Consider the following 21,684-nt stretch of genomic DNA (forward strand, 5'->3'; position numbering starts at 1 on the left):
ACCGCTCACACTGAAGGCTTATTTCTGTTTTATCTTTGTTGGTTTATCAGCTTACTTCCACAGCTTTCATTTCCAAGATAAATTCTCAAAGTCCTTAATTCCCCACTATTTGCTATGAAATTTTGGTCCCTATGGTGAATGGATTCATTTTAGGTGTCTTTCCCCAGTGGCAGTGATCACAATTAATAAGGGCCCTGTTTGTCAAGCTGATGGGTCATCTCTGCCTTTGGACCTGTGCATAGCATGGTGTCAGGTTCTTAGTAAGCATTTGTTGAATGAAGAACTGAACAGAAGGAAGTCACCTTGAAGCTCAGCCTAGTTGAGCTAAAGCTTCTTTGAGAATGAAGGGGAAGGGCAGGCAACCTGTAGGTTTCATTTCTGATTGTATTTTGGAGAGGCATCAATAATAAAGAGTCCAGTGGGTGTCTAGTTTGGATGGCAGTGAGCTAAGCAGCCTAAAAGAAACCTTATCTTGATTTTCCTTATGAAAGAAACTTTTTCATCTAAAAAGAAATATCCATCTTCCCTTACCTTTGCTGGACTCAGTTTGGTGGCACCACCATCTTTGACCTTAAGGAAAGTCTCTCTCTAATGCCACCTCGGTTGTACAGATGGAAGCTCCGGAGAGTTACACATGGAGACTTTGAACCTGAGGATGGTCACCTTGATATCTTTTAACTTGGGGTCCTCTCTTACACAATGGTGGGACCAAATCTTGAGTGGGAGATTTGCCTCTGGGCAATATTGTCTCTGAAAATTCTATAACTCAATTATAAGAGTGTGCTTGGTGTCTATAGTTCTGAGCAGAAATTCTTATGTACAAGATGTTTGAGGACCACTGAGGTAAAGGAAGGAAAGAAAAGAGGCAGGTTGTCTATCCTGGCTGTTCAAAGACCTACAAGAAACCCTCCCTCTAAGGAGGGGGAATGGGAAACCACTCTGTAGTGGCCGTGCTTTGCCGTGCAGTGTACTCCATTTGGTTTTAGCATTAAGCCTCTGAAATGCAACTGTTAGGACATCTTAATGGAGTGGTTTGTTGTGGTGGGGATTAAGCTACTGCAGTTGGGTCTTCTGGGTAGGGTGGGAAGCAGCATCTCAAAGGTCAGAGGGTAGATGAAATGTGTGATGGACCCTGCTGCAGTGGGGGACAAGGGAAGTGTTTCTCATCTGGTGGCAGCTTAGGACTTGGGGGGCACTTCTCTATTTGGCAATTACTCCATGCCAACTTGAACCAGCTGGTGTAGGTCAACAAAAGACCATCTCTTCTAGTGGAGGGGAAGCTGGCCACTAACCCTTGTCATGACCTCAGTTTCTCTGTTGTTTACTTCCCAAGCTGGGGTCTCATATAAGAAGAGAAATTTTGCAGGTGTGTGTGTGTGTGTGTGTGTGTGTATGTGCACACGTGTGCATGTGCTTACACTTGAAGGCTGTTTTTCCATTAGAAAAAGCCATTGAAAAACCCACACATCCATATAAAGTAGATGACACCACCTGAGTGGAAGCAGCTACTGATTCTCTTGTTGTGGTTACCCAGTTCCTGATGCGTTTCTCCTGATGAGGTCACTGCTCTGAAATGAATACTTTTCTTTTCAGAATGGGGGGCACAGTGGAGATGAACACAACATCATTGAATTCTGTTTGCATTTCAAGTGAGACTTTCTAGTCCCTGGGAGCTTAAGACCCATGAGCAATGCAGCCCTGTTACCGTTTTCCCAATATCACAGTTACTGACCCTGGGGTGCAAAAAAGAATCTCATAATTAGGTTTGCCCTAATTTTGTGTTTATATGCACATCCCTTTCTCTCTGGCCAATGACATATCAGGTTTTATTTTTTTATTCCTGAAATTCTTTGTATTAAAAAGACCTGCTCCATTAACTGAGACCTGTTCTATTTACTCTGATACCAGGATACATTAAAACATTCCATGGTATAAAGAGTGTTCTTATAGATTTCCTTAGAAATGCGTTTTTGCAGAACTGAATAGAGAACATTGATGTGGTTAAGGTTAATTATTCAGGTTTGGCTGGGCACATTGGCAGTCGTGCCACTTCTGCCGGTACACAGGCTAAAATTGGGACACTGAAGAGGAGCTGAGTGTGGCCCTGTGCCCGGATGACGCATCCGAAGTCATATTGATTGAGGGGGATGTTTTATTGAACGATAGGAACTATACTGTGTTTATGGTTTTGCAATTTCCTGCAGCTGGCATGGCTTGAAACAGTAAACACGGTGAAGTTCGGGGCCATGTTTCACAGTGAGATTTTAGAAACTCTCCCAGCAAACTAGTGATAAAGGGACTCTTCATGTCCTTTGCATCTGGAGAAACGAAGACCCAGAGAGGCGTCAGCGACTTGCCCAGGGCTGCCTGTGTAATAAAGTTGATGGTCAGCAGTGTTCCCTAAATTCACATAATTCATGTGCCACCTCTAGAAATGTTGCATCTGCATGTCACCTGTGTGAATGTTTGCTCATGTTATCCTTTAAACTCACTCACCAAAAACGCAAATACATTTATTTTAAAGAGAAACTGTTTCTCCCTGCGGAAAATGGAAAGCCAACATCACGTGCCATTAAGAGAGTGCCACAGGATAAAAACACTCTAATGTTCTATGGTAAATAAATTCTAGCTCCAGTCTGCTGTGGGCAGAAGGCCAGGAGCCCTAGGAAGACCCTCTGTTGGAAAGAGTGGGAAGTCTTGAGGTGCATTAGAGGTCCATTAGCACCCAGTTGAGATTTTCTTCTTTCCTTGATGAGAGGGATTACAAGGACACTGCTCTTTCACTGTGTGATGTAGTTTTATTTATTTCACTCTAAACTGTGAATTGCCTTTCCCTGAGACTTTGCTGGCTGCCACACCCTTTTCTTGACAAAAGGAAGGACCCCCATCTGTTTGTGTTGTCCTAATCTAGTGTTTCTTTAACTTTTATAAGGCCTTGACCTATATAAGATTTAAACTCTGCATTCACCAGAGTCAGCTGCAGAGACCATGGGATGACCTTCTGCACAGACCCTCCTTGAAGCCCCTCCCTTCTCTGCCTCATTGGGGGTGTGGAGCAGGGGCTGCCAGGGACCTCCCAGGCAGCTTCAAACTCTGCATTTCTGACATTTCCAGACAGTGGCCCTGCTGCTGTGGCGCTGTCTGCTGAGGGAGAGGGTGGCAAGAAAGGCCCGGGAGGCCAGGTGCCAGGAGAGGACATGGGAGAGGCTGGGTGCCCTTCAGGGCTTTGCAGACATTCAGGAGGAGATTGACCTTGCTTCTGAAGAAGATGGGGACCCGCCGAACAATTTGGGTGCCAGGAGGAGGGCAGCGGGGAGACCGTTCAGTGGAGGCGTTAAAAAGATCACTCCAGGCGCATAGATTGTGGCAGATGGGGCAGACATCAGGAGACTGATTGGAAGGCCCTGGAGACAGGCTGGGTACGTTTGTGTTTAAAAAATCTTGGGAAAATTGATGCTCCACCTAGAGGTATAAAATAGTGAATTATTAGTTTTTAATTATGTATGTAACCATGAATGATACTTCCTTTAATGCATCAAAGTACAGTAGATAAGGCTGATGTTTTCTTTGACCACCACCCCTATTCCCAGTACCCCCTCAGATAAAACTGCCTTTGGGAATTCATCTGCCAGATGCTTATCTGTACGCGTGCGTGCGTGCATATTTAATGTGACTGGCACATGCACATCTCATTGTGCAACTTGCTGCTTGCTTTACTCAACCACGTTTCATAGTTTTCTACACTGTTCATAAATACAGAGACCTATCTCAATCTTGCAGATAGAAACAGAGCCTCTCTGGGTAGGAGTACTCTTGAGTTACAGAGCTGTTCTAACTGGGGAGTCTGGCATTGCCAGCATTTCACTGTTGCGTCCTGCTCCTGGGATCCACTGTTCAGACTCCTTGGTCTGAGCAGAGGGTTTCTCCAGGGAGACCTGAGAAGAGGGCTCATTGGGTCTCTGGCTGCCATGTTGCACATTTTTGATAGATCTCTCTGAATTGTGTCCCAGTTTACATTCCCAGCTCTAGCATTTTAGAGTACATCTTCTTTTCCCTGATCTTCTCCCACTTAAAAAAAAAAAAGACCTTCAGATGGGTTGAAGATGCCACTTCCAGTGCCTGTGGACAGCATGACCTTCCAGCCCAACCCCACAGCCCACTAGGGGGCCATTGCCCAGACAGACCACGTGGAAGGCTGGCCTTATCCAGTGTGGAAAAACATGGAGGGATGACAAGACTGTTTTTGTTTTTGTTTTGTTTTAAATCACAGAGAAGTGAGTTTCTCTTGACCAAACTTTAAGTCCACTGGGTACAATTTGATGTTCTCTTCCCATATTAATAGATTTGTTCCTCAGTCAAGGCACGACGTCTCAGTCTGCTCTGAGAGAGTCCATCACTGCAGAGGACACAAAGCCATGCAGGACTTCCTCTGTGCCTAGCCAATTCATTAGACCCGGTTAGCAATTTGCGGAAGAGATTAATTGATTTGCAGGCTGCTGAGCCCCACGTGTTATTCAGCTACCTCCTAGAAAGCTCAGGCCACCCGGGAGCTCAAGAGAGCAAACAGTAATATGTAAAGGCTTTAGTGAGAGGCCGAGCAGTATCTTCGCTCTGCATTATAAACAGAAGGCAGAGAGATGGATTTCTTCATCCTTTCTGGTTTAGTGTGGGATTTGGGGCCACAGTCCAGACTCCCAGGATAAAATGAGAAGGCTCACAGAGCTATGTCTGCCAATATGATAGCAATGTTTCTCTTTGCAAGCTTTTATTACCCCAAACAGATACCCTGGTTGCCTTATTCTGAAATGTTGCCACTGGAGGTGGAGCTCTACACTCTGCATGTGGTGGTAAGAAGGACGGACTCTGGGTGTGGGGAAAAGGGGACACCGTTGAAACTGGCCCGAACCAAAACCTTTGTTATCTCATGTAATACAATGGCTGCTGGCTTGGCCGAGTCCTGAGGTATGGGTGATGCCATCCGGATGTTGTTTCCCTCCACCCCCGGCCCCTCTTTCCTTTGGGTTATCAGCTGCAGCTCCTCTGGGACTTGCCCAGTCTGTCCACATTCTGCCTGACTCATAGCCAAAGTCCCAGTCTGGATTTTGCTGGCCTGCTTGGGGCCATGTGTCTCTCCTGAGCTAATCACTGGGGATTCAAGTGACCAGGTCTGAGCCATGTACCCGACCTTGTGGAGAGGGATGGATAGGGGCCTTCTTTGCCACAGCAGTTAAGCGTCAAGGAGAGCTGGTTTCTCCAAAGAAGAGGGGACAAGGCAGGTAAACTGTACAGATATCCAGATTATGTCTTCCTCATGGTTTGATGCAGTTCAGCATATGCTTGTGAGCAGTTGAGTTGCCTTATGCCCCTTGAGAGGGGAGAGGAGGAAGATGACGTGTGCCTTCTTCTCAAGGAGCTTAGGGACTATTTGGTGGACGGAGGTACCTTTGTGGCATAGATTAGAGTCACACAGCCTGAGGTTCACATGCAATTACTGGGGCCTGCTCTGTGCCAGGCAGTGTGTGGGAGCAGGAAGAGAGGCAAATAAGAACATGACGCGGCCCTTGTCCTTAGGGAGAGCCTAGTCTGGCAGAGGGAGCCGACACAGACTGGTAAACAAGTCATTACAAATGCAATGCGGTAAGCTCGCTGATATGATTAAGCTTCCAAATGAGGGACTCTGACAAGGCCGGCTGGAGCGAGAAGGGAGAGTAGGCTAGCATAAACAGGAACATAATGAGGAGGGGCCGCCACACTTCCGACGCCCATCCTGAAGGCCCCCACTGCAGAAGGGAGTGATGGCAGCATGCAGCAGATCCAAAAGGCTGGCACTCTCTGTCATCCCTTTTTTCCTCCTTGGATCATAAAGAAATTTTGCCATATACACTAAACTGCTGGAAATGGAAGTGCACAGCACTTAACTACTATTTACTTATTTATCTAAAATGCTAAGTGTTTCCCTTGGCAGTCACTAATAGATTCCTGTAGAAATGGAGCGACACATTCTGAATTCTGATTTCTGCGCCAACAGAAGATGGGAAGGCAAAAGTGGCTCGTGCACTCATGGCTGATTGAGTCCAGGAGCTGGGAGGGCAGGATGATAGCGTCCTTGAGGGAGAAGTTGAAATATGGGTATTTGAAAGATAAATATGTGTTTATATTGAGAGAGAGAGAGATCTTTAGTCCCAAACTTGAAATGGAAACTGTCCTGCTTTTGAAGGATCTTCTGAAAACCATTCTCAACCTTGAGTTGGAAGAGCCTCTTCTTAGCAGATCCCACAAAAAGGAGTCTGAGTCTTGTTTTAGAATTTTTCATGTGAAATGCTGAAGCCAGTAGCCAGATGGAGTCAGAGGACGAGGCAGAATGAGAAGTGATGGTCTCTGGCATGGCATGGTGTTCAGCAGACCCAGATAGGGGGCGAATTATCAAGGATTCAGAGCTCTCACCCTGTTGCATCTTTCCCTTCCCACCTCCACATTGTACCTGGTCTTCAGGTGGGGCAGGTTTGGGAGACAGGTTTTGGTTTTGGAGACACATGACCCTTAGGAGTAATTCTAACTAAGGCATTTGTGGCAAGTTGAGGCAGAATGGTGACACCAATGGTGAGCCTAGAGGAGAAATAATCCTAAGTGATATGTAGAGTAATGTTAAAATGTATCAGTCATAATGAGAAGGTAATTCTTTTCTTAATTCCCCTTTAAGGCTCTTGAGAAAGTCTTGTTTTGATGCTAATACGTCTTCAATGCCTGCCTAAACCAACTCTTTAGTAATCTCCCTTTTAAATAGAGAGAGGTTGGGCTTCAAATCTAGCTAGAATTTGAGAACACATTTTTGTTTTTATTATATTTATATATACTGGTACCCTTTTATGCCAGACATCTCATCTTACCCAACTGCCTTGTACAAAATACCTTAGAAGGCCAGTAATTGCAATACCCTCCTCTTAGCCTTTATTAGGCCAAAACTAATACAGGGGAAGAAATTTGAGTTTTGGATTCAGAAGAATTTGTTTGAGTCCTTCTTAGGCAAGGACTCATCCCTTCTCTTTGCTTCAGATCCTCATCTATAAAATGGGGTTGTAGGGATCCCTGGGTGGCGCCGCGGTTTGGCGCCTGCCTTTGGCCCAGGGCGCGATCCTGGAGACCCCGGATTGAGTCCCATGTCGGGCTCTTGGTGCATGGAGCCTGCTTCTCCCTCTGCCTGTGTCTCTGCCTCTCTCTCTCTCTCCCTCTGTTACTATCATAAATAAATAAAAATTTAAAAAAAAATGGGGTTGTAGATAGATATCAGAGGTGTTTACCTGTACTGATTCATTTAACCTGACCCTTGAAAGCCCCACAAAGCTGGTCTAGGAATCTGCCCACAGGGCTGTTGAGAGGCTCAAGCTATGTGAGATGGTGAGTAGAAAGGTGCTTTATCAACCATAAAGGACTTTGTAGGTGTGGTGGCTCTTACGATTGATGGGACTGTGTCCCAAATTTCTACCCCAGGTCTGGAGAAGACTCTGCAAGTCACATGAGTCAATGAATGGTGAATTTCGTTGGTATTGGGGAGATATGTGGGGGCACTTTATGCTACATGGTTGCATAGGTGTTCCCCCCAACTCCCAGGTGAGACCCTTGAAGGTAGAAAAGAGAAAAGGATCAGAATAACTCTCTGTGCCCTGGCCATATACCATCTCCCTGACAGCCACCCCCCAGCTCTACTTAGGGGTGCTGCTTTCCTCTGAAGAAGTGCATCCACACTGGCCTTCACCCCAACATTGGATGCTAGCAGGGAGCACAGGAAATCTGCTCCAGCAACAAGCATTGCTTTCTGCTTGAGCATTTGGAGAGTTTCCTCCAAGTGTTTTTCCTCATCTCATTTTCAGTATGGCCCCGTGGGGTCGGGTGGGGGGCGTTGTGGCTGTCCTCCATCCCAGTTAGGAGGCCTGCCCAAGTTCTACATTGAGAACAAGAAATGCATGTTAAGCTCCAAGATTTTTCCTTTGCTAGAACTCTTAATGTTTTGGCTTGTTTATTTCCTTAACTTCTAGAAATGTGAAGAAGTAATTGTCCCTCCATGTAGATGTTAGTGATCATTCTCAGTCACCATCACCTCTCCCTTTCCTGCTACGAGGCACCTGGCGTGCCGGGAATGGACAAAAGCCATTTCTCTAAGTACTCGCATTTGAAATTATTAAGTGTTCATTAAGCACCCCCGGGTGCAAAGCACTCTCGGAGATGTTTGTTTCTCAATTTTCTATAATTTCCTTATTTTTTTTTTCCCCTAGCTAAAGGCAGATTGAAAAATGAACTCAGAGCATTTGAGTCTCTGAATCATAGTTAATGTGCGACGCCCCCTCCCTTAACTGCGCTGTTTTCCTTCTGCCTCCTCTTGTCTCCTTTGATTTCTTATGAATCCGATAAAGTTCTTATTCTTTTTAACCCCTACTCAGGGACTGGAACTTTTGCTTTTACTCTTGACTACCTGCCAGGGAGAAATGGGTGCAGAAGTGCCCCCGAGCAGCCCCTGCCCCCAACTATGGGTGAGACCAGTGAAAAATCAGGGAGGCGACACTGGCAGCCTTGGATGGGCATTCTAGGCTGCAGGGGCTCCCTGCGGTCTGAGCCCTGGTGCAGGATGAGCTCAGCTAATCTCCTGCTTCTGCACTCCCTCAGCTGCACCCCCAGGCCGACCCCCCACTGATTGGCATTAGAGGGCAGAGGGCACTGTGTCCTTATGTGGACCCTTCTAGAAGGAACAAGAAAGCCCAAAGCCCCCCCTCCTCTCCACCCTCTCGGCTACGTGATTCGGGTTCTTACATGAGCAGAGAGAAAGGCTCTGTTTTTTCTTTTTCTTTCTTTTTTTTCTTTTGACAACAACCTCACATAACCTCAAAAGTTACCCATGAATTTACCAAAACTTTTTATGAAACTATTTTAACCTCTGGTGGGGGTTAAAAAACAAGCTCTGCGAATTTATTACCCGGAAAAAGCGAAGCACGACTTTTTTTATTTGATGTTAAACTGTCTTCCAAACTTCAAGGGAGCCCCCTAGTGCTGGTCTGCGAGGAACAGGAGACATAGCAAACATTTGCAGTTCTGCTTCTGCCCTGGCTCCTGATCACACTCAGGTGCGGGTCTGGACACAGACCGGACCTTGCTTCACGAGGGTGGGGGGCACACAGGGAGCTGCTTTGAATACGAGGGGGGGCCCCTCAGCACAAATTCGTCTCATGCTCTTAGGAGTTTAGGTGGCTGAACTAACATGCAAGGCAAAAGGGAGAGGAGAGTTTAGAGACAGGGAGCCTTGGTGCTTCTGGAAACAGGCTGGATCCTTGCTGGAGAAAGACTCCTGCTATTGTCAGAGCAGGAAGACCCCTCCTCTATGCAGTTCCATTGCTTGCACTTAAATGCTGTCCGTGTGTGCAAGAACAAGAACGATGACAAACGAGAAGAGGCAGAAAGAAGCCCCAGCTGAGAGCAGGAGAGTCGGAGAGGGGAGGAAAGGGGGAACATGAGAAGATGGGAGCAAGAGATGGGAAGGACCACGCCAGACGCTCAAGGACCTTGTCGGGGCTCAAGGACCATCCTGAGGCATGTGATATGGAATCCAGGATTCTGTTGGGGGCTCAGGCTCCCTGTCTTTGTACATGGAGCAGAACCTCCGAAGCTCTCTGTGCCAAGTAGGAGATGTTTCTATCCTCCAACTAGAAAACATACCAGCTCTCTTTCATGTTGTTGTCCACGTTTTTAAAAGCACATGCAAAAATGTTAAAAGCAAACCTAAAACAGACATGCAGGAAAGGAGAGAGGCTGTGGCGGGCTGCCAGCAGGGGCCACAGAGCCATAGGAATCAGGAGGCCGGCCTGCGCTGGTGGGGAGGGGGGGGCTGCTGACACACCCTGGCTCATGTCTGTGGCACTGCCCGCCCAACACGGCGTCTGGTCTAGGGGGTGGGTCTTAGCTCCTCTGCACTTCAGTTTACCTATCTGTAACCTGAAGCTGATAATAGCAGTAACTATTTTGAGTTTGTTTGCCATTGAGTTCCCATTTGTATCATATATATAACTTAACATATAATAATTATAATTTATAACTTAATCAGATCTAATTTAAAATGGAGCTGTATGGTGAGCATGCCAGCTCATTGTTATTAGTCTATCTTTATAGAGAAGCCAGAGACACAGAATTTTCCATTAAAGAAAATCTCCCAATTTTTATCTGATAGTAATGAATTCACATTCAGACACACATATGTGCACAGTGGTCTGGACCCCAAATGCAGTGGGTCATTTGAGACCTTTACCTTACAGGCTGCCAGGAGGAACAGGGAGAGGAGGGAGGAAGGGAGGGTGCTGGCTGCTGTCTACCACCCTGGACATCCAGGGCACTTGAGCCAAATGCTGAACCTAGTGTGGTCATGCTTCTATTGCGGTGAATGGATTTTGGGGAAGTGGACCCACTCCGCTCGCCCTGGGGAAAATATGGAGGACACACACTGTGAGTACAAGAGCACAAGGAAATCTTCAGGAGCCTATGGCCATGTGATGGCATGACCTCCTATCTTTGTCCCTAGAGACTGTACTCTTTCCTTCTGATGTGTGTTTTTTGCCCCCAGACATCTTGGTGCTTCAAGGCTTGTCTCGGCCTCCGTCAGTGGCATCCGTTCCCAGGCTGGCTTCTCTTAAGTTCCAGGGGGCAACACTCTCCTGCACCATTAATGGAGAATATGAGGGCTGCCCCTTCTGCCTGTGGTCACCTCTGGCTTTCCTTTGTCCCTTCCTGCCCCAGTAATGGGGCCTATCACCCATGTACTCTTGCTACACTGTCATCGTGATGAGTCTGGCTGCTCTCTGTGCCTGGCCTGGCCCTGGCAGAGGCAGCTCCCTTCACTCGGCCGTCCATTCGCTCATGGCTGTTTACTGAGCATCTACTGTGCATCCAATATTGTTTCCTGAAGGGCAGATCGAGCACACTTCACTGCATTCCCGCTGTCTCCTAAAGTGTTGAGACTTTCAAACTTTCCCAAGTTGAATAGAGAAAACAACAGAAATTGCATGCTACAGTGATTCCAAAAAGCATTCTAGTGAGCACTACTGAGAACCAAGGACATGCATTCCCATTTATCTTCGTTCAACTGGATTAAATGTAATATGTTATTGGTTTTTAAAAATCCACATATTAGTGGTTCAAAAGAAATTGGTTTTGTATGTTTTAATATGAAAACAATTATTTTCCTTTTAAAACTGCTTCCTGCATCTGCTGGGCTCCCCACCCTTTCCACCCTGTAGACCACTGTACACTGTTCAGGGGAGGGGGGATTTATTTCCACTTATTAATTTTAATCTTCTTTGCCTTTTAAAGTCTGTGTTGTCTTTATTTTCAACTAATTTGGAGTCATTTAAGTAGCATTTTATTCTAGATCAATGCATATTTTTTTTTGTTTAAGAAACAGGGAACATTATTAGTGAGTTCTAAGTAATTCTACATTAATGCTAAGAAAACCTGCTTAGCCTGGTTTGTGCCAGAGTCTCCTTGAGGAGGAAGAGGCTCTTTCTGATTTTGTGTTTGCCTGTCCTCACCCCTTCTTGGATGTGCCTCAGCTGGCGTAGCACCACTTGCTTTGGTCCTGACACCTTGAGGCTCTTGATGCTTCTGAGGACACAGGACATATTTCTTCTTTGCTTCCAGTCTTGCCACTCAATAAATTTGAGGAGTCACGAAGCAGTCATCTGTGTAGTTAGATAAGGAAGAAAATGATGATTTCTCTATTATTTTGCTTAGAAGAATGGGAAACTAGATTAATCAATGTCTGTTGGAAATGTCTCTTTATAAAAGAAACTGGCTTCTTTCATCAAAGTCATGATTGCGGCTCTTATGCAAACACATTAGATGTTTTTCCAGGGGCTGAGAGCAGACAATCAAGGTTTGAATTTTAAATCTGTCATTAGGTAACGTTAAGTAAATCTGTAATCCCACCTCTAATATGGTTAAGAGGGTGTTCGGGGTCAGCAGGTATTCACGGCACCCGTCCCTCTCATTCTTAGGGGCACAAGGAAGGTGGGTGAGTCTGTATAAGGCAGGGGGACGTTTTGGTATGGGTCACAGTTCTTGGTGATAAAGGACTGAAATCCTAACTCAGAAAGGTTTAAGCATCAAGAAGAATTTGCTTGCTCATGTAATACAAAGCCCTTGGTAGCCTTGGCTGGGACTCAAGTGATATCACCAGGGCTCTGATTCTCCATCTTCCTATCTGAGTTGGCTTTCCTCTGGGTTGCTTTCATCCCATTTCATCCCATTTGCTGGCCCTCCGGGGCCCTAGCTGACATCCTACCCACTTAGCACTTGTGTTAGAAAAAGAGCAGTCAGACTGAAGTCCTGGCATGACTCTAATTTAGTGAGGTTTGGGTTACATGCCTGGCCTTGAACCTTCTGTTTGGCCGGATGGGTAGAACAGGCCTGTACTTGGAGATGGGAGAGGTGATCATAGGCCAGCCAATTTATTGAGATGGGATGTTCCCAAAGGAGAATTAAGGTGGCTGGCTGGCTGCTGAAGTCAGGATGACAGGTGTTCATCATAGCTTCTCTTGCTTCCTCGGTGTGGGAGGTCAGAACTGGGAGGTCAGGTTCGTTTTGCATGCAGGATGCTGCAAGTTAATGGTTGTGGAGGCTGTAGCGGGGGCTGTTGGTGGCCTGCCCGGGTCCCCTTTCAGGCCAGGCACTGCCCCCCACAACCTATCCCGACATGCTGCTGCCCGCTCTTGTCTGTGCCCTTCTCCAAAGGATTGCCCTTGGCTGATGGGACTGCCTTGCCATCAACAAGCCCGTGGCACTGACTGAGGGGGCCAGACCACCCAGCCCTTGGTCCCTGGCTGGGACACTCAGTGTGATGCAGTTCACACTATGGGTTCAGGCAGAGGCTAGGCTTCTCCAGAAATCACATTTCTGTCCAGCATCTTCCTGCCTCTCCAGCTTCTATCAAGTTTCTCCTTGGAGCACCCTCTGAATACATGACTAACACAAGAACCCAGGATAGCAGCTCCCCACTGCTTTAATGCCCCGAGGTAAGGCTACCCTGTTTTCTCAACACAAAGATCAAAAGGAGTTTGGGGGCCAACCTGAGATACAGTAAGAAAAAATATAGATGAAACAGGTAATTTCTCCTTATGATACTCAATTGAAATCAACTGGCATATGCCCCTTTAAGTCACCCATGATGTGAATTATTTAGCAATCTTGTGTCTTCTCCCATTTCACGAAGCCATTCTAGCCAGACTTTTGGTGTTCGTCTTTGCATGGCCTTTGTCACCACGAGAGCCACCTGCCTGAGTCAGGAAGAGTTTCCAGAGCACAGCACCTGCACTTTCACCTGGGCACCTTGAGACTTGGCACTTCTGGAATCTAAGTGCGATGCCATCACAGCAGTCTACCCAGGGCCCCTTTCATTTCCTCTGGCAGATGCCTGTTTGCAGTTTGCACCAAATCAACATGGCCCTGCTTTGCTTTTCAAGGCAGTCCTCAAGAGACTTATTTACAACAATTTCCAGTACTTACAACTGTGTCCTAAGTGCCCAGGAATAATGACTAGATTTTTGTTAAATTCCCTACTCCCATGGCCTTTTTCAACACCAATTTTATCAGGTGCTTCTGTCAGTAACCCAAACCACCATGGACTGGCATGGTGTCAGGCTAGTGTGCCTTCCTCAACTGTATTTTGTAATTCAAAATGAAGTAACTGGGCAAGTTCCTCCTAGTGGGAGAATTCATAAGGATTTGATCATTAGGCGGCTCCATCTTTTCTGAAAGGTGAACTGGGGGGGCAGCCTCTTCTAGTCAGGCCTGTGCAGTCCTTAGCATAACGTGCCCTCTGCATCTTTGGAAAGGGGCTAAAGTGGGACCAGCGAGTGTTGCTTAACTCGGATGTGACATTCTGAAAGCACAGTATCTCACTACAAACAGATACAGAAGAAGACCCAACATCTGAGTGATGAGTCAGGCGGACGGGGATGTTCGCAGCAACGCTAGCTTCCCATGCGCTATTATGAAGAGCCCCTCGCTTTAGCCTTCTCTAGTGTGAACATCTCTACTCCAAAACTCTGGGTCTGCTCAGCGCTTGGTCACATGGTGATTTGCTCAAAAAGTCTTATGGTATCTAGTAACCATCATAGGAATAATCATAGCTTGTATCATTGGGGCACTAACCATGGACTAGTATTATTCTGAGCCATTTTATCATCTCTTGGAAACTTCTGGACAGAAACACAGGTGCTATAATTATCCTCATTTCACAGATGAGGACGAAATAGGCACAGAGTCAGTAACTAACTGACTGGCTGGTGGTCATACATCAAACAAGGAGCAGGAATATAGGTGGTCTGACCCCGTCCCAGGTCATGAACTCCTATGCCGCTAATTCCAGACCTCACTAGTTATCATTGAAAGCCCCAAAGTATAGCATGTTTACCTCTGATTTATAAACAAATATTCTGAAAGAATTTTAGTTATCAAAAAATGTGTATCAGTTGTAAATATATACATATATCTTATTTTTTCACTTAGTTATGCATCTTTTAAAAAATGTTTCGGTTTTTAGGTAGTTAACATACGGTGCAATATTGGTTTCTGGAATAGAATTCATGATTCATTGCTTTACATACAACACCCAGTGCTCATCACAAGTACTCTCCTTAATCTCCATTCTCCATTTAGCCCACCTTCTGCCCCACTTCCCTCTATCAACCCGCAGTTTGTTCTCTATCATTAAAAGTCTTATCTGATTTGTTTCCATTTCTCTCCCCCCTCCATGTTTGTCTGTTTTGTTTCTTAAGTTCCACATACAAATGAAATTATATGTATTTGTCTTTCTCTAACTTATTTTACTTATTATAATATATTCTAGCTCCATCTGTGTTGTTGCAAATGGCAAAATCTCATTCTTTTTGATGGCTGGGTAATATTCCACTGTGTATATATACCACAACTTCTTTATCCATTCATCACTTAATGGACATTTTGGCTCTCTCCATAATTTGGCTATTGTAGATAATGCAGCTATAAACATTAGGGTGCATGTGTCCCTTCGATATCTGTTTTTTGTATCCTTTGGGTAGATACCTAATAGTGCAATTGCTGGATTGTAGGGTATTTTTTTTTTTAAAGATTTTATTTATTTATTTATTCATGAAAGACTGAGAGACAGAGAGAGCCAGAAACAAAGGCAGAGGGAGAAGCAGGCTCCATGCACCGGGAGCCCGATGTGGGATTCGATCCCGGGTCTCCAGGATCGCGCCCTGGGTCAAAGGCAGGAGCCAAACCTCTGCGCCACCCAGGGATCCCATTGTAGGGTATTTTTATCTATTTTTATCCTTTTAAAAAAAAGATTTTATTTATTCATAGAGACAGAGAGAAGGAGAGGCAGAGACACAGGCAGAGGAAGAAGCAGGCATCATGCAGAGAGCCTGATGTGGGACTCGATCCAGGGTCTCCAGGATCACGCCCTGGGCTGCAGGCGGCGCCAAACCACTGCGCCACTGGGGCTGCCCATCTATTTTTATCCTATATCAGAGGTAACCATGCATATATTTACTATACAGCAGTAGCTAACTTATGGTCAAATATATGTTTACCTATGATTTAAATTAGCTATTGCTATGTAACAAAGCACCCTAAATTCAGTGGCTCATAGCAATAAGTAGTTATTGTTGTCTGTGAGTCCTTGGGTTAGCTGGGCATTCTGCTGACTTGAGCCAGCTCGGCCAACCTTGCTGAGTTTGCTCACACATCTGTGGCATTAGCTGGGGGGATGGCTTGTGTAGGAGGGTTTCACTCACATGCATGGAAGTTGGCTGGGTGTCAGCATGGGGAATGAGAGTGAAGGAAAGAGTATGTTTTCCAACATGCATTGATTTCAGAAAGAGAGCAGATTCACACCAACCTCTTGGGGCCTAGGTTTGCAACAGGCACATTACTTCTTTTGTATCCTACCAGCCAAGGAGAATCACAAGACCAACCTAGATTCAAGGGTGAGGAAATTGACCCCTTGGGCTCCCATGAGAGACCTTAAAAATCATATTGCAAAGGGTGTGGATACAGGAAATGGTGAAGAATTAGGCTGTTTTTTTGTTTGTTTTGTTATCGGCTTTCTATTTAGGACACATGTAGCAATTTAGAACACATTTGTCAGGAGCTCTTTAAAAAAATGGTTCATCTTTTCATATAACACATAGGCTAAGGATAGGTGGTCTGGGCTCGTACAGCTGGCCAGGGAATTCACCAGTTACTCAGGATCCTTCTGTTTTTCTGCCCTGCCGTCCCTACCCTGTGCTTTTATTCGGTTGGTAGCAGGATCTCTGCACTCCCTGCAGCCCTCAGGATTGCATTACAGGCAGGGAAAGGGTTTTAAAGCCCAAGAGGAAATGCTTTTGCCAAGCTTTCTTGAGGGCTGTTGACAGTCCCTACTTCCATCTCATTGTCTACGGCTGGGTGGGTCACTGGTCCATCCCTGGCTGCAGGGGGTCCAGAAAAAGAGTATTTTAGAGGTGCACTAAACATTTTTTGGGTTCCATTGGTAAGAGAAAATGGAGAATAATAGTGGATAGACAACTGGCAGTGCCTGCCCCACAAGTGATACCAGCGTTCCGTCTGAGGCGGTAATATAGAGTTTATTTAAAAAAAATAATCTAGTTTAAGTGAAAGAGGGAGTTGACTAAACATTTTTATGTAATCAACAGTGTAGATTGGGAGTCTGTAAACTTTTCTCTATAAAAGGCTGAATAAATTATTTTTTGTAATTTAAAAAAATTTTGCTAGCCATACAAGCCCTGTTGCAACTATCTAGCTCTGCCATTATAGGGCAGAAACAGCCTTAGACCTTAGGCCAATACCTGGATGTGGCTGTGTTCTGATCCAACTTTAGTTATAAAAATAAGTGGAGGGCCAAACTGACTGCAGGCTGTAGTTAGCTGCCCCCTGGTCCAGATAATTTGCAGATACGGCAAAAACAATTAAGTCTTAATACTTTCTGCAGTCAGCAGACGTCGCAGATTCACCAAGGTTTTATGTGGCAATCACAGTTTAGACTTTTGCTCTCCCTCTGCCTGTATCTCTGCCCATCTCTCCCCGCCCCCCTCTCTGTGTCTCATGAATAAGTACATAAAATCTTTAAAAAATAAAAAAAAAGACGCCTGGGTGGCTCAGCGATTGAGCATCTGCCTTTGGCTCAGAGCATGATCCCAGTTCCGGTTTCGAGTCCTGCATTGGGCTCCCTGTGAGGAGCCTGCTTCTCCTTCTGCTTGTGTCTCTGCCTCTCTCTGTGTGTATCTCTCATGAATAAATAAATAAAATCTTTAAAAAAATAGTTTAGACTTTTGCACTAGTGTTTTCCATTACCATGGTATTAAACACAATAAAGCTTTGCTTCTCTCATGAATATTGAAAGTAAAAATTATTTTAAAAGATACATAGCTTATTTCTCTCTAAGACAACCATCTAAGTAGGTAGTCTGATCTAGTATGGTGGCTCTATGGTGTGGTAGAGACCCAGATTCCTGCTGTCTTCTTGCTCTGTTCTCCTCACCATAGGTTTTCTTTGTGCTGTGGTGTAGGATGGCTGCTGCAGCTCTTGCCATTAGGTCTGCATCCAGCCAACAGAAAAAGGAAAAGAGGAAGGAGAAGGTATCTACCCTTCTTTAAAGGACATGCCTTGCAAATTTCATAGGTCACATCCTCTCACATCTCTTTGGCCAGAACTTAATTACCTGGTCATACATGTTTGCAAGAAAAATAGAAATACAGTTTTTAAGAGAGCAGCAGTGTGCCTCAGCTAGAAAGTGGGTTCTTGTTACTAAGAAAAAGGACCAGAAATAAGGAGGCAAGTCACATGCTCTGCTACATGAGCTAGATACACAGGCTGAAAGTCCAAAAATATTTTCCTTTTAAAGAGAAATTTCAGTTAACATTCATGCAGTGATGTCATTTTCCACATTCTATTGACATAGTCGGATTTCCGTCTGTGCTCTGACCATGTGCCTCTTTAGGCAGTAGTAAAATCTTGTTCGTGAGTGTCTTCTCTATCACAATAATGAGTCGAAAAAAGAACTACAGATAGAACTTGGAAATGCTCATTAGAGGAGAGCATGTTTTTATCTGTTTATCTGCAGAAGGTGAAGGATCCCACTTCAAGAGTCTTGTTACTATACAGCCATGTGCATGTTTACAAGCTTGGGGACGTGCCTTCCTTTCCTGAGTATACACATTTGGATACCTCTGTTTTGAACCCTTTTGCCTGCACCCCCCTTGCCCTCTGATTGTAAAACAAGGAACATGTTTTCTTCCTTGGTCCCCAAGATTCCAGGCACCGAACCTGATGGTGGCTGGTTTTATCCTTGTCAGTTCCATTCAGTCCTTGCCGCTTCCCACCATCGCCCACTGAAGAAATCTCAAATTATATGGTGAGCTTCAGCAGTAGCTCCCGGTAGTGGAAACACCTTGCTGTTATTTATACAGAACAAGGCGTGAGCCTGTCATAACTGCATGAGAGTGTCCCATTATCTGTACACATTCTACCGTTCCTTCCTGGTGCCCCCACCAATTACCCAGGGAGAGCTCACGGGTATACTTGTATACCCTCTAAGAGAAAATTAATATCACGTGTAACTGAGAGCAGAGAAATGCTGTGGAGCTGGCTCATAACCGAGGATGCTGTGCTTCCCCTCATGGTGAAGCTCCTTGTGGCAACATGGCTGAAAACACAGATACCTTTCATCATCATCTTCAGATTCCCTTCAGACATAGGGCCTGTCACCTTCAAAATTCAGATTTAACTGTTAAAGAGCAGTACCCCTTTAAAGAAAAACCCTTGATGAATGCAAATTGACACTAAATGGAGTTTAAGAAAATGATCAGGGTTTTTAAATATGATTATAATCAGTGAGAATAGTAGAGCAGAGTCAGATCATTATTGATCTCACTCGTGGGGGTGGGAGGGAAGAACTGCTGTGAATTAATCAGACGAGATTTTCTGGAAAGCCTGTCCAACTGTGAGTCCTCCCTGGGGTCCACCTCCACCGTAGGACCTTCCCTCTGCCCCCCCAGGACGTTGGATACTTCGTTATCGCTTGATGAGCTTCCCCCAGGATCTGCAGTCCCATCAAAGGGGAAAGTCTCTGTGCAGGATTATATTTGTGATCTGGAGGAATGAGGTGGAAAAGCAGCATATGGTTTGAGTTTGGAGCCCCTCTGGTGCTGTGGGGAGTGCGTGCAGAGCGAGGACACAAGCGCCAGCACCAGAATTAAGGGGGCCTGAGGTGGCATCTGTCCATACACTGGACAACAGGAGAGCCACACAGCAAAAACCAAACCCAAACCAAACCACACCAAATAAAAACCTAATCTAATCAGGAAATAGCCAAGAATTTCAATTCTACTAAAACAGAGGCCTTGAAAACCATCCTTTCAGAGGACGAGTGGCTACCCATGCCTCTTCCCAATCCTGATCCCTCTGGTTCAGTAACCGTTGAAGTACCACGTGCCCCTGTGGGGACAGGGGTTGGATGAAAAGTTTATTTATCACATCTAAGTCACTCCTCTGCCCCAAAGATGTGACAGGAGTCGAGGAGACACTGTCAAGCCCCTCTCCGATGCTCCTGAGGATCAAAACTGACCACTGCTGTCCTTGTGTGCTGGCTGTTAAGGTGATAATCCCTCTCTCTGGAAGTGTGTGTGTGTGTGTGTGTGCGCGCGCGCGCGTGCACGCACTCTCACACACGCATGAGTCTTAAACCCCCCACTCCACTCCCACCTTTGGAAAGGAATAAGAAGAAGACAACCCAGATCACCATCCCACCCTCACTGTCACCTTATCATGAGCAGCTCTCCATGCTGCAGGCTCTCCAGTCCTTCCTAAGGTCAGCCAGGGGCCTCGGGGTCCCTTGGGAATTAGGGGTACAGAGGTATATGGCTCCTCTGCTTCTTCTGCACCTCACTTCCTTTCACATCAGGCTTCATGAGACTCAATTTTTCAGCTCTTCTGCCCTTCAGGCACTTTTCTGTGGGCTTTTGTCAGTGCTGATGCCAAGAACGGCTTCATAACAAGCCAGGAAGAACTTCTCCCATAACCCTCACAGTGTGTGACCCACGTGGACACTCAGAGGGCCCTACCCTGGGACCCAGGCTCTGCAGTGAGGCTCAAAGGCTCAATCCTATGGAACAAGAGCCCGCATTTTCATTTGCATGAGGCCTGCAAATATGGTAGTTTGGACAGCACGGTGGCCCGAATTCTGCTGAGGAAAGTGGCTGTACAGGAAAATGGGGCAAGGCATATGTGAGCTTCAGGGTCCATTTTGGAGGAAGGAGGCTCTCATGGTCACATCTCAGAGGAGCTTGTGACTTGTACAAGCCCTGGAGAGTGAGGGAGAAGGTGTGGGCTTCCAGAAGGTTCTCAGCTTTTGTCTAGGTCTTGAGACATCTAGAGCAATGGAAGGGAAAGACCACCCTTCTGCCATAAAGCTCTGCCCCCAGGAGACAAGTGTGCACAGTTCTTCAGATAGCATCTGGCACACTGACCTTTTCTCTTTTCCCCAGTAAACCATTTATTTTTTATTTTTTATTTTTTTTTACCATCCATTTATTTTAGAATAGTTTCAGATTTAAGAAAAGTTGTAAGGATCATTCAGAGAGTTCCTTAGAGCCCACACCCAGTTTCCCCTGTTTTAACGTATGGCATATTTGTGATAATTAGTGATCTGATAACTATGGGTAAAGAATTACTAACTAAATTGTATAGTTTATTCAGGTTTTCCTATTTTTTTTTCCTCATGTTCTTTTTCTGAACCCGGATCCCACCCAGGCACCCCATGGCATTTATCATCATGTCTCCTTAGGCTCCCTTTGGCTATAACAGTCTCCCAGACCCTCTTTGTATTTGATGACCTTAGCAGTTTGGAGGAGGACTGGCTGGGTATATTGTAGGATGTCCCTCTATTGAGGTGTCTGTTTTTCCCATGATTAGATTGAGGGGATGGTTTGGGGAGCGAGACTCCAGGGGGAACGTGCCTTCTTGACACATCGTATCAGAGGGTGCATGCTCTTGGCATGACTCACTGAAGCTGATGTTGACCTTGACTATCTGTCTGAGGTCTGTCAAGCTCTCCGCTGCAAGGTCACCTGGCCTCTATGCCCAACCTTCGACTGTGTGCCTTCAGGAATTTGGCTTCTCTCTCTCTCATTCCACCATTTTTCCATGGGTTTCCTTTGGTGGCACGACTCTGCCCTCTGCCCTCAAGAGTCTCCGCATTCACCAGATTCTGTCTCCTGTGATGCATGATGTAATTAGGATTCCTGGAACAAAAATAACCCAGAGCTGCCCTGAAAGACCCAAGTTCACGTAGTCTTTACCTGAACCCAAACGTATTGGAAAAGTAAATTACTTTTATTTTCCTTGAAAATATTGAATGGGAACTGCATTAAAATCCTCACTGAGAAAACATACTCAAGACTTATAATCAGAGGAGACATACTAACTACAAAATAAATCACCATAGAGTACGTTTCTACACTGAAACCTACTTTAAATTTTATTTACCCTGTGCTATTTCATAGGCTTCCATTTCTGCGCCTTGAATTTATTAGCGGGTGGGCAGAGCCTTCTCAGCCTCAGTGACCTTCATGATCATGGAGCACATGCGCCTGATTCTGTTCCAGGGAG

General features: G+C 45.6%; 1 protein-coding gene across 13 annotated transcripts in view; it reads left to right on the forward strand.

The window, feature by feature from the left end:
• ZNF831 (zinc finger protein 831) overlaps positions 1–21,684 on the forward strand; it is a 129,112-nt gene that overhangs the window by 66,106 nt on the left and 41,322 nt on the right. The window lies entirely within an intron of this gene.

Source organism: Canis lupus, chromosome 24, assembly GCF_011100685.1.
Source record: "Canis lupus familiaris isolate Mischka breed German Shepherd chromosome 24, alternate assembly UU_Cfam_GSD_1.0, whole genome shotgun sequence".
In the NCBI taxonomy this organism is placed as follows: domain Eukaryota; kingdom Metazoa; phylum Chordata; class Mammalia; order Carnivora; family Canidae; genus Canis; species Canis lupus.